This window comes from Bombus pascuorum, unplaced genomic scaffold (genome assembly GCF_905332965.1).
Source record: "Bombus pascuorum unplaced genomic scaffold, iyBomPasc1.1, whole genome shotgun sequence".
Classification (NCBI taxonomy): Eukaryota; Metazoa; Arthropoda; class Insecta; order Hymenoptera; family Apidae; genus Bombus; species Bombus pascuorum.
The window spans coordinates 1-10,769 of record NW_026869781.1 but is presented as its reverse complement, the minus strand read 5'-3'; positions in this window follow the sequence as shown (position 1 = coordinate 10,769).

Here is a 10,769-nt window from a genome sequence, read left to right as displayed (position 1 = left end):
CTGAAGTATCGATAGTTATTGAACAAAGATTATTGAAAGAGGTTCATTATAATGTTTGTTTTTATAAAATTTAAGTTTTAAATTTAATAATTTCAATATAGTAGTAAAATAATTTCATAATATAAGAATTTCAATTTCCAATGGAGGAAATATTATTTTCAATATAAAAAATAAGTAAATTAAAATTTATCAACTTAAAATAGATGATAAATGTTGAGTTTTACCGTAAAATTAGAGGGGAGATTGAATCTAAAAATTGATATTTATATTAAAGTAAACAATCAGAAGTATCGATAGTTATTGAACAAAGATTATTGAAAGAGAAACAATCAGAAGTATCGATATTTATTGAAAGAAAATTAATGAAAAATGTTCGTTATAATGTTTGTTTTTATAAAATTTAAGTTTTAAATTTAATAATTTTAATATAGTAGTAAAATAATTTCATAATATAAGAATTTTAATTTCCAATGGTAGAAATATTATTTTCAAACTAAAAATTAAATAAATAAAAATTTATCGACTTAAAATAGATGTTAAATGTTGAGTTTTAAGTAATATTAGAGGGGAGATTGAATCTAAAAATTGAAATTTATATTAAAGTAAACAATCAGAAGTATCGATAGTTATTGAACAAAAAATTACTGAAAAATGTTCGTTATAATGTTTGTTTTTATAAAATTTAAGTTTTAAATTTAATAATTTTAATATAGTAGTAAAATAATTTCATAATATAAGAATTTTAATTTCCAATGGTAGAAATATTATTTTCAAAATAAAAGTTAAATACATTAAAATTCATCAACTTAAAATAGATGATAAATGTTGAGTTTTAAGTAAAATTAGTGGGCAGATTGAATCCAAAAATTGAAATTTATATTAAAGTAAACAATCAGATGTATCGATATTTATTGAAACAAAATTAATGAAAAAATAAAATAAAAATAAAATAAACAATCAAACGACAACAAAGACAAAGACAAAGACAAAGACAAAGACAAAGACAAAGACAAAGACAAAGACAAAGACAAAGACAAAGACAAAGACAAAGACAAAGACAAAGACAAAGACAAAGACAAAGACAAAGACAAAGACAAAGACAAAGACAAAGACAAAGACAAAGACAAAGACAAAGACAAAGACAAAGACAAAGACAAAGACAAAGACAAAGACAAAGACAAAGACAAAGACAAAGACAAAGACAAAGACAAAGACAAAGACAAAGACAAAGACAAAGACAAAGACAAAGACAAAGACAAAGACAAAGACAAAGACAAAGACAAAGACAAAGACAAAGACAAAGACAAAATATAATTCGATTCTACGCGCGGATTAAACGTTTTTTTCGTTCAAATTTGTTTAAAAAAAAGTTTTCGTTCGAAGAGTTTTCTCGAGTTATTTCCTTAAAAAGCGTTACAAAGCACAAATATTTTTACACAAATCGCGATATAATTCGATTCTATTCGTGGATTAAACGTTTTTTTCGTTCAAATTTGTTTAAAAAAAAATTTTCGTTCGAAGAGTTTTCTCGAGTTATTTCCTTAAAAAGCGTTACAAAGCACAAATATTTTTACACAAATCGCGGTATAATTCGATTCTACGCGCGGATTAAACATTTTTCGCGTTCAAATTTGTTTAAAAAACAATTTTCGCTCCAAGAATTTTTCCAGTTATTTCCTTAAAAAGCGTTAGAAAGCACAAATATTTTTACACGAATCGCAGTATAATTCGATTCTACGCGCGGATTAAACGTTTTTTTCATTCAAAGTTGTTTAAAAAAAAATTTTCGCAGCAAGTTTTTTCGAGTTATTTCCTTAAAAAGCGTTATAAAGCACAAATATTTTTACACAAATCGCGATATAATTCGATTCTACGCGTGGATTAAACGTTTTTATCGTTCGAATTTGTTTAGAAAAAAATTTTCGTTCCAAGGGTTTTTTCGAGTTATTTCCTTAAAAAGCGTTATAAAACACAAATATTTTTACACAAATCGCGATATAATTCGATTCTACCCTTGGATTAAACGTTTTTATCTTTCGAATTTGTTTAGAAAAAAATTTTCATTCCAAGGGTTTTTCGAGTTATTTCCTTAAAAAGCGTTATAAAGCACAAATATTTTTACACAAATCCCGATATATTTCGATTCTACGCGTGGATTAAACGTTTTTATCGTTCGAATTTGTTTAGAAAAAAAATTTCGCTCCAAGAGTTTTTTCGAGTTATTTCCTTAAAAAGCGTTATAAAGCACAAATATTTTTACACAAATCGCAATATAATCCAATGGTAGAAATACTATTTTCAGTATAAAAATTAAATAAATTAAAATTCATCAACTTGAAATAGATGATAAATGTTGAGCTTTAGGTGAAATTAGAGGGGAGATTGAATCTTAAAATTGAAATTTATATTAACGTAAACAATCAAAAGTATCGATAGTTATTGAACAAAAAATTATTGAAAAAGGTTCGTTACAATGTTTGTTTTTAGAAAATTTATGTTTTAAATATAATAATTTTAATATATTAGTAAAATAATTTCATAATATAAGAATTTTAATTTCCAATGGTAGAAATATTATTTTCAAACTAAAAATTAAATAAATTAAAATTTATTGACTTAAAATAGATGTTAAATGTTGTGTTTAGGTAAAATTAGAGGGGAGATTGAATCTAAAAATTGAAATTTATATTAAAGTAAACAATCAAAAGTATCGATAGTTATTGAACAAAGATTATTGAAAGAGGTTCATTATAATGTTTGTTTTTATAAAATTTAAATTTTAAATTTAATAATTTTAATGTAGTAGTAAAATAATTTCATAACATAAGAATTTTAATTTCCAATGGTAGAAATATTATTTTCAAACTAAAAATTAAATAAATAAAAATTTATCGACTTAAAATAGATGTTAAATGTTGAGTTTTAAGTAATATTAGAGGGGAGATTGAATCTAAAAATTGAAATTTATATTAAAGTAAACAATCAGAAGTATCGATAGTTATTGAACAAAAAATTACTGAAAAATGTTCGTTATAATGTTTGTTTTTATAAAATTTAAGTTTTAAATTTAATAATTTTAATATAGTAGTAAAATAATTTCATAATATAAGAATTTTAATTTCCAATGGAGGAAATATTATTTTCAATATAAAAAATAAGTAAATTAAAATTTATCAACTTAAAATAGATGATAAATGTTGAGTTTTACCGTAAAATTAGAGGGGAGATTGAATCTAAAAATTGATATTTATATTAAAGTAAACAATCAGAAGTATCGATAGTTATTGAACAAAGATTATTGAAAGAGGTTCATTATAATGTTTGTTTTTATAAAATTTAAGTTTTAAATTTAATAATTTCAATATAGTAGTAAAATAATTTCATAATATAAGAATTTCAATTTCCAATGGAGGAAATATTATTTTCAATATAAAAAATAAGTAAATTAAAATTTATCAACTTAAAATAGATGATAAATGTTGAGTTTTACCGTAAAATTAGAGGGGAGATTGAATCTAAAAATTGATATTTATATTAAAGTAAACAATCAGAAGTATCGATAGTTATTGAACAAAGATTATTGAAAGAGAAACAATCAGAAGTATCGATATTTATTGAAAGAAAATTAATGAAAAATGTTCGTTATAATGTTTGTTTTTATAAAATTTAAGTTTTAAATTTAATAATTTTAATATAGTAGTAAAATAATTTCATAATATAAGAATTTTAATTTCCAATGGTAGAAATATTATTTTCAAACTAAAAATTAAATAAATAAAAATTTATCGACTTAAAATAGATGTTAAATGTTGAGTTTTAAGTAAAATTAGAGGGGAGATTGAATCTAAAAATTGAAATTTATATTAAAGTAAACAATCAGAAGTATCGATAGTTATTGAACAAAAAATTACTGAAAAATGTTCGTTATAATGTTTGTTTTTATAAAATTTAAGTTTTAAATTTAATAATTTTAATATAGTAGTAAAATAATTTCATAATATAAGAATTTTAATTTCCAATGGTAGAAATATTATTTTCAAAATAAAAGTTAAATACATTAAAATTCATCAACTTAAAATATATGATAAATGTTGAGTTTTAAGTAAAATTAGTGGGCAGATTGAATCCAAAAATTGAAATTTATATTAAAGTAAACAATCAGATGTATCGATATTTATTGAAACAAAATTAATGAAAAAATAAAATAAAAATAAAATAAACAATCAAACGACAACAAAGACAAAGACAAAGACAAAGACAAAGACAAAGACAAAGACAAAGACAAAGACAAAGACAAAGACAAAGACAAAGACAAAGACAAAGACAAAGACAAAGACAAAGACAAAGACAAAGACAAAGACAAAGACAAAGACAAAGACAAAGACAAAGACAAAGACAAAGACAAAGACAAAGACAAAGACAAAGACAAAGACAAAAACGAAAACAAAAACAAAATATAATTCGATTCTACGCGTGGATTAAACGTTTTTTGCGTTCAAATTTGTTTAAAAAAAAATTTTTCGCTCCAAGAGTTTTTTCGAATTATTTCCTTAAAAAGCGTTATAAAGCACAAATAGTTTTACACAAATCGCGATATAATTCGATTCTATTCGTGGATTAAACGTTTTTTTCGTTCAAATTTGTTTAAAAAAAAAATTTTCACTCCAAGAGTTTTTTCGAGTTATTTTCTTAAAAAGCGTTATAAAGCACAAATATTTTTACACAAATCGCGATATAATTAGATTCTACGCGCAGATTAAACGTTTTTTGCGTTCAAATTTGTTTAAAAAAAAAATATTCGCTCCAAGACTTTTTTCGAGTTATTTCCTTAAAAAGCGTTATAAAGCACAAATATTTTTACACAAATCGCGATATAATTCGATTCTACGCGCGGATTAAACGTTTTTTTCGTTCAAATTTGTTTAAAAAAAAGTTTTCGTTCGAAGAGTTTTCTCGAGTTATTTCCTTAAAAAGCGTTACAAAGCACAAATATTTTTACACAAATCGCGATATAATTCGATTCTACGCGTGGATTAAACGTTTTTATCTTTCGAATTTGTTTAGAAAAAAATTTTCGCAGCAAGTTTTTTCGAGTTATTTCCTTAAAAAGCGTTATAAAACACAAATATTTTTACACAAATCGCGATATAATTCGATTCTACGCGTGGATTAAACGTTTTTATCTTTCGAATTTGTTTAGAAAAAAATTTTCATTCCAAGGGTTTTTTCGAGTTATTTCCTTAAAAAGCGTTATAAAGCACAAATATTTTTACACAAATCCCGATATATTTCGATTCTACGCGTGGATTAAACGTTTTTATCGTTCGAATTTGTTTAGAAAAAAATTTTCATTCCAAGGGTTTTTTCGAGTTATTTCCTTAAAAAGCGTTATAAAGCACAAATAGTTTTACACAAATCGCGATATAATTCGATTCTATTCGTGGATTAAACGTTTTTTTTCGTTCAAATTTGTTTAAAAAAAAAATTTTCACTCCAAGAGTTTTTTCGAGTTATTTTCTTAAAAAGCGTTATAAAGCACAAATATTTTTACACAAATCGCGATATAATTCCATTCTACGCGTGGATTAAACGTTTTTTTTCGTTCAAATTTGTTTAAAAAAAAAATTTTCGCTCCAAGAGTTTTTCCGAGTTGTTTCCTTAAAAAGCGTTAGAAAGCACAAATATTTTTACACGAATCGCAGTATAATTCGATTCTACGCGCGGATTAAACGTTTTCTTCATTCAAAGTTGTTTAAAAAAAAATATTCGCTCCAAGAGTTTTTTCGAGTTATTTCCTTAAAAAGCGTTATAAAGCACAAATATTTTTACACAAATCGCGATATAATTCGATTCTACGCGTGGATTAAACGTTTTTTGCGTTCAAATTTGTTTAAAAAAAAAATTTTCGCTCCAAGAGTTTTTTCGAGTTATTTCCTTAAAAAGCGTTATAAAGCACAAATATTTTTAAACAAATCGCGATATAATTCGATTCTACGCGTGGATTAAACGTTTTTTGCGTTCAAATTTGTTTAAAAAAAAATTTTCGCTCCAAGTGTTTTTTCGACTTATTTCCTTAAAAAGCGTTATAAAGCACAAATATTTTTACACAAATCGCGATATAATTAGATTCTACGCGCAGATTAAACGTTTTTTGCGTTCAAATTTGTTTAAAAAAAAAATATTCGCTCCAAGACTTTTTTCGAGTTATTTCCTTAAAAAGCGTTATAAAGCACAAATATTTTTACACAAATCGCGATATAATTCGATTCTACGCGCGGATTAAACGTTTTTTTCGTTCAAATTTGTTTAAAAAAAAATTTTCGTTCGAAGAGTTTTCTCGAGTTATTTCCTTAAAAAGCGTTACAAAGCACAAATATTTTTACACAAATCGCGATATAATTCGATTCTACGCGCGGATTAAACATTTTTCGCGTTCAAATTTGTTTAAAAAACAATTTTCTCTCCAAGAATTTTTCCAGTTATTTCCTTAAAAAGCGTTAGAAAGCACAAATATTTTTACACGAATCGCAGTATAATTCGATTCTACGCGCGGATTAAACGTTTTTTTCATTCAAAGTTGTTTAAAAAAAAATATTCGCTCCAAGAGTTTTTTTCGAGTTATTTCCTTAAAAAGCGTTATAAAGCACAAATATTTTTACACAAATCGCGATATAATTCGATTCTACGCGTGGATTACACGTTTTTTGCGTTCAAATTTGTTTAAAAAAAAATATTCGCTCCAAGACTTTTTTCGAGTTATTTCCTTAAAAAGCGTTATAAAGCACAAATATTTTTACACAAATCGCGATATAATTCGATTCTACGCGCGGATTAAACGTTTTTTTCGTTCAAATTTGTTTAAAAAAAAATTTTCGTTCGAAGAGTTTTCTCGAGTTATTTCCTTAAAAAGCGTTACAAAGCACAAATATTTTTACACAAATCGCGATATAATTCGATTCTACGCGCGGATTAAACATTTTTCGCGTTCAAATTTGTTTAAAAAACAATTTTCGCTCCAAGAATTTTTCCAGTTATTTCCTTAAAAAGCGTTAGAAAGCACAAATATTTTTACACGAATCGCTATATAATTCGATTCCAGGCGTGTATTAAACTTTTTTTTCGTTCAAATTTGTTTAAAAAAAAAATTTTCGCTCCAAGTGTTTTTTCGAGTTATTCTTTTTAAAAAGCGTTCTAAAGCACAAATATTTTCACACAAATCGCGATATAATTCGATTCTACGAGTGGATTAAACGTATCCTTCGTTCAAATTTGTTAAAAAAAAATTTTCGTTCCAAGTGTTTTTTCGAGTTATTTCCTCAAAAAGCGTTATAAAGCACAGATATTTTTACACAAATCGCTATATAATTCGATTCTACGCTTGGATTAAACGTTTTTTTCGTTCAAATTTGTTTAAAAAAAAATTTTCGCTCCAAGAGTTTTTTCGAGTTATTTCCTTAAAAAGCGTTATAAAGCACAAATATTTTTACACAAATCGCGATATAATTCGATTCTACGAGTGGATTAAACGTATTCTTCGTTCAAATTTGTTTAAAAAAAAATTTTCGCTCCAAGAGTTTTTTCGAGATATTTCCTTAAATAGCGTTACAAAGCACAAATATTTTTACACAAATCGCGATATAATTCGATTCTACACGTGGATTAAACGTTTTTTTCGTTCAAATTTGTTTAAAAAAAAATTTGCGCTCAAAGAGGTTTTTCGAGTTATTTCCTTAAAAAGCGTTACAAAGCACAGATATCTTTACACAAATCGCGATATAATTAGATTCTACGCGCAGATTAAACGTTTTTTGCGTTCAAATTTGTTTAAAAAAAAAATATTCGCTCCAAGACTTTTTTCGAGTTATTTCCTTAAAAAGCGTTATAAAGCACAAATATTTTTACACAAATCGCGATATAATTCGATTCTACGCGCGGATTAAACGTTTTTTTCGTTCAAATTTGTTTAAAAAAAAATTTGCGCTCCAAGAGGTTTTTCGAGTTATTTCCTTAAAAAGCGTTCTAAAGCACAAATAGTTTAACACAAATCGCGATATAATTCGATTCTACGCGTGGATTAAACGTTTTTTGCGTTCAAATTTGTTTAAAAAAAAAATTTTCGCTCCAAGAGTTTTTTCGAGTTATTTCCTTAAAAAGCGTTATAAAGCACAAATATTTTTAAACAAATCGCGATATAATTCGATTCTACGCGTGGATTAAACGTTTTTTGCGTTCAAATTTGTTTAAAAAAAAAATTGTCGCTCCAAGTGTTTTTTCGAGTTATTCTTTTTAAAAAGCGTTATAAAGCACAAATATTTTCACACAAATCGCGATATAATTCGATTCTACGCTTGGATTAAACGTTTTTTTTCGTTCAAATTTGTTTAAAAAAAAAATTTTCGCTCCAAGAGTTTTTTCGAGTTATTTCCTTAAAAAGCGTTATAAAGCACAAATATTTTTACACAAATCGCGATATAATTCGATTCTACGAGTGGATTAAACGTATTCTTCGTTCAAATTTGTTTAAAAAAAAATTTTCGTTCCGTGTTTTTTCGAGTTATTTCCTTAAAAAGCGTTATAAAGCACAAATATGTTTACACAAATCGCTATATAATTCGATTCCAGGCGTGGATTAAACGTTTTTTTTCGTTCAAATTTGTTTAAAAAAAAATTTGCGCTCCAAGAGGTTTTTCGAGTTATTTCCTTAAAAAGCGTTATAAAGCACAAATATTTTTACACAAATCGCGATATAATTCGATTCTACGCGTGGATTAAACGTTTTTTTCGTTCAAATTTGTTTAAATAAAAAATTTTGCTCCAAGAGTTTTTTTCGAGTTATTTCCTTAAATAGCTTTATAAAGCACAAATATTTTTACACAAATCGCGATATAATTCGATTCTACGCGTGGATTAAACGTTTTTTTCGTTCAAATTTGTTTAAAAAAAAAATTTTCGCTCCAAGAGTTTTTCCGAGTTATTTCCTTAAAAAGCGTTATAAAGCACAAATATTTTTACACAAATCGCAGTATAATTCGATTCTACGCGTGGATTAAACGTTTTTTTTTGTTCAAATTTGTTTAAAAAAAAATTTTCGCTCCAAGAGTTTTTTCGAGTTATTTCCTTAAAAAGCGTTATAAAGCACAAATATTTTTACACAAATCGATTAATTTTATATAATTCGATTCTACGCGCGGATTAAACGTTTTTTTCGTTCAAATTTGTTTAAAAAAAAATTTTCGTTCGAAGAGTTTTCTCGAGTTATTTCCTTAAAAAGCGTTATAAAGCACAAATATTTTTACACAAATCGCGATATAATTCGATTCTACGCGCGGATTAAACATTTTTCGCGTTCAAATTTGTTTAAAAAACAATTTTCGCTCCAAGAATTTTTCCAGTTATTTCCTTAAAAAGCGTTAGAAAGCACAAATATTTTTACACGAATCGCAGTATAATTCGATTCTACGCGCGGATTAAACGTTTTTTTCATTCAAAGTTGTTTAAAAAAAAATATTCGCTCCAAGAGTTTTTTCGAGTTATTTCCTTAAAAAGCGTTATAAAGCACAAATATTTTTACACAAATCGCGATATAATTCGATTCTACGCGTGGATTAAACGTTTTTTTGCGTTCAAATTTGTTTAAAAAAAAAATTTTCGCTCCAAGAGTTTTTTCGAGTTATTTCCTTAAAAAGCGTTATAAAGCACAAATATTTTTAAACAAATCGCGATATAATTCGATTCTACGCGTGGATTAAACGTTTTTTGCGTTCAAATTTGTTTAAAAAAAAATTTTCGCTCCAAGTGTTTTTTCGACTTATTTCCTTAAAAAGCGTTATAAAGCACAAATATTTTTACACAAATCGCGATATAATTAGATTCTACGCGCAGATTAAACGTTTTTTGCGTTCAAATTTGTTTAAAAAAAAAATTTTCGCTCCAAGAGTTTTTTCGAGTTATTTCCTTAAAAAGCGTTATAAAGCACAAATATTTTTACACAAATCGCGATATAATTCGATTCTACGAGTGGATTAAACGTATTCTTCGTTCAAATTTGTTTAAAAAAAAATTTTCGCTCCAAGAGTTTTTTCGAGATATTTCCTTAAATAGCGTTACAAAGCACAAATATTTTTACACAAATCGCGATATAATTCGATTCTACACGTGGATTAAACGTTTTTTTCGTTCAAATTTGTTTAAAAAAAAATTTGCGCTCAAAGAGGTTTTTCGAGTTATTTCCTTAAAAAGCGTTACAAAGCACAGATATCTTTACACAAATCGCGATATAATTAGATTCTACGCGCAGATTAAACGTTTTTTGCGTTCAAATTTGTTTAAAAAAAAAAATATTCGCTCCAAGACTTTTTTCGAGTTATTTCCTTAAAAAGCGTTATAAAGCACAAATATTTTTACACAAATCGCGATATAATTCGATTCTACGCGCGGATTAAACGTTTTTTTCGTTCAAATTTGTTTAAAAAAAAATTTTCGTTCGAAGAGTTTTCTCGAGTTATTTCCTTAAAAAGCGTTACAAAGCACAAATATTTTTACACAAATCGCGATATAATTCGATTCTACGCGCGGATTAAACATTTTTCGCGTTCAAATTTGTTTAAAAAACAATTTTCGCTCCAAGAATTTTTCCAGTTATTTCCTTAAAAAGCGTTAGAAAGCACAAATATTTTTACACGAATCGCAGTATAATTCGATTCTACGCGCGGATTAAACGTTTTTTTCATTCAAAGTTGTTTAAAAAAAAATATTCGCTCCAAGAGTTC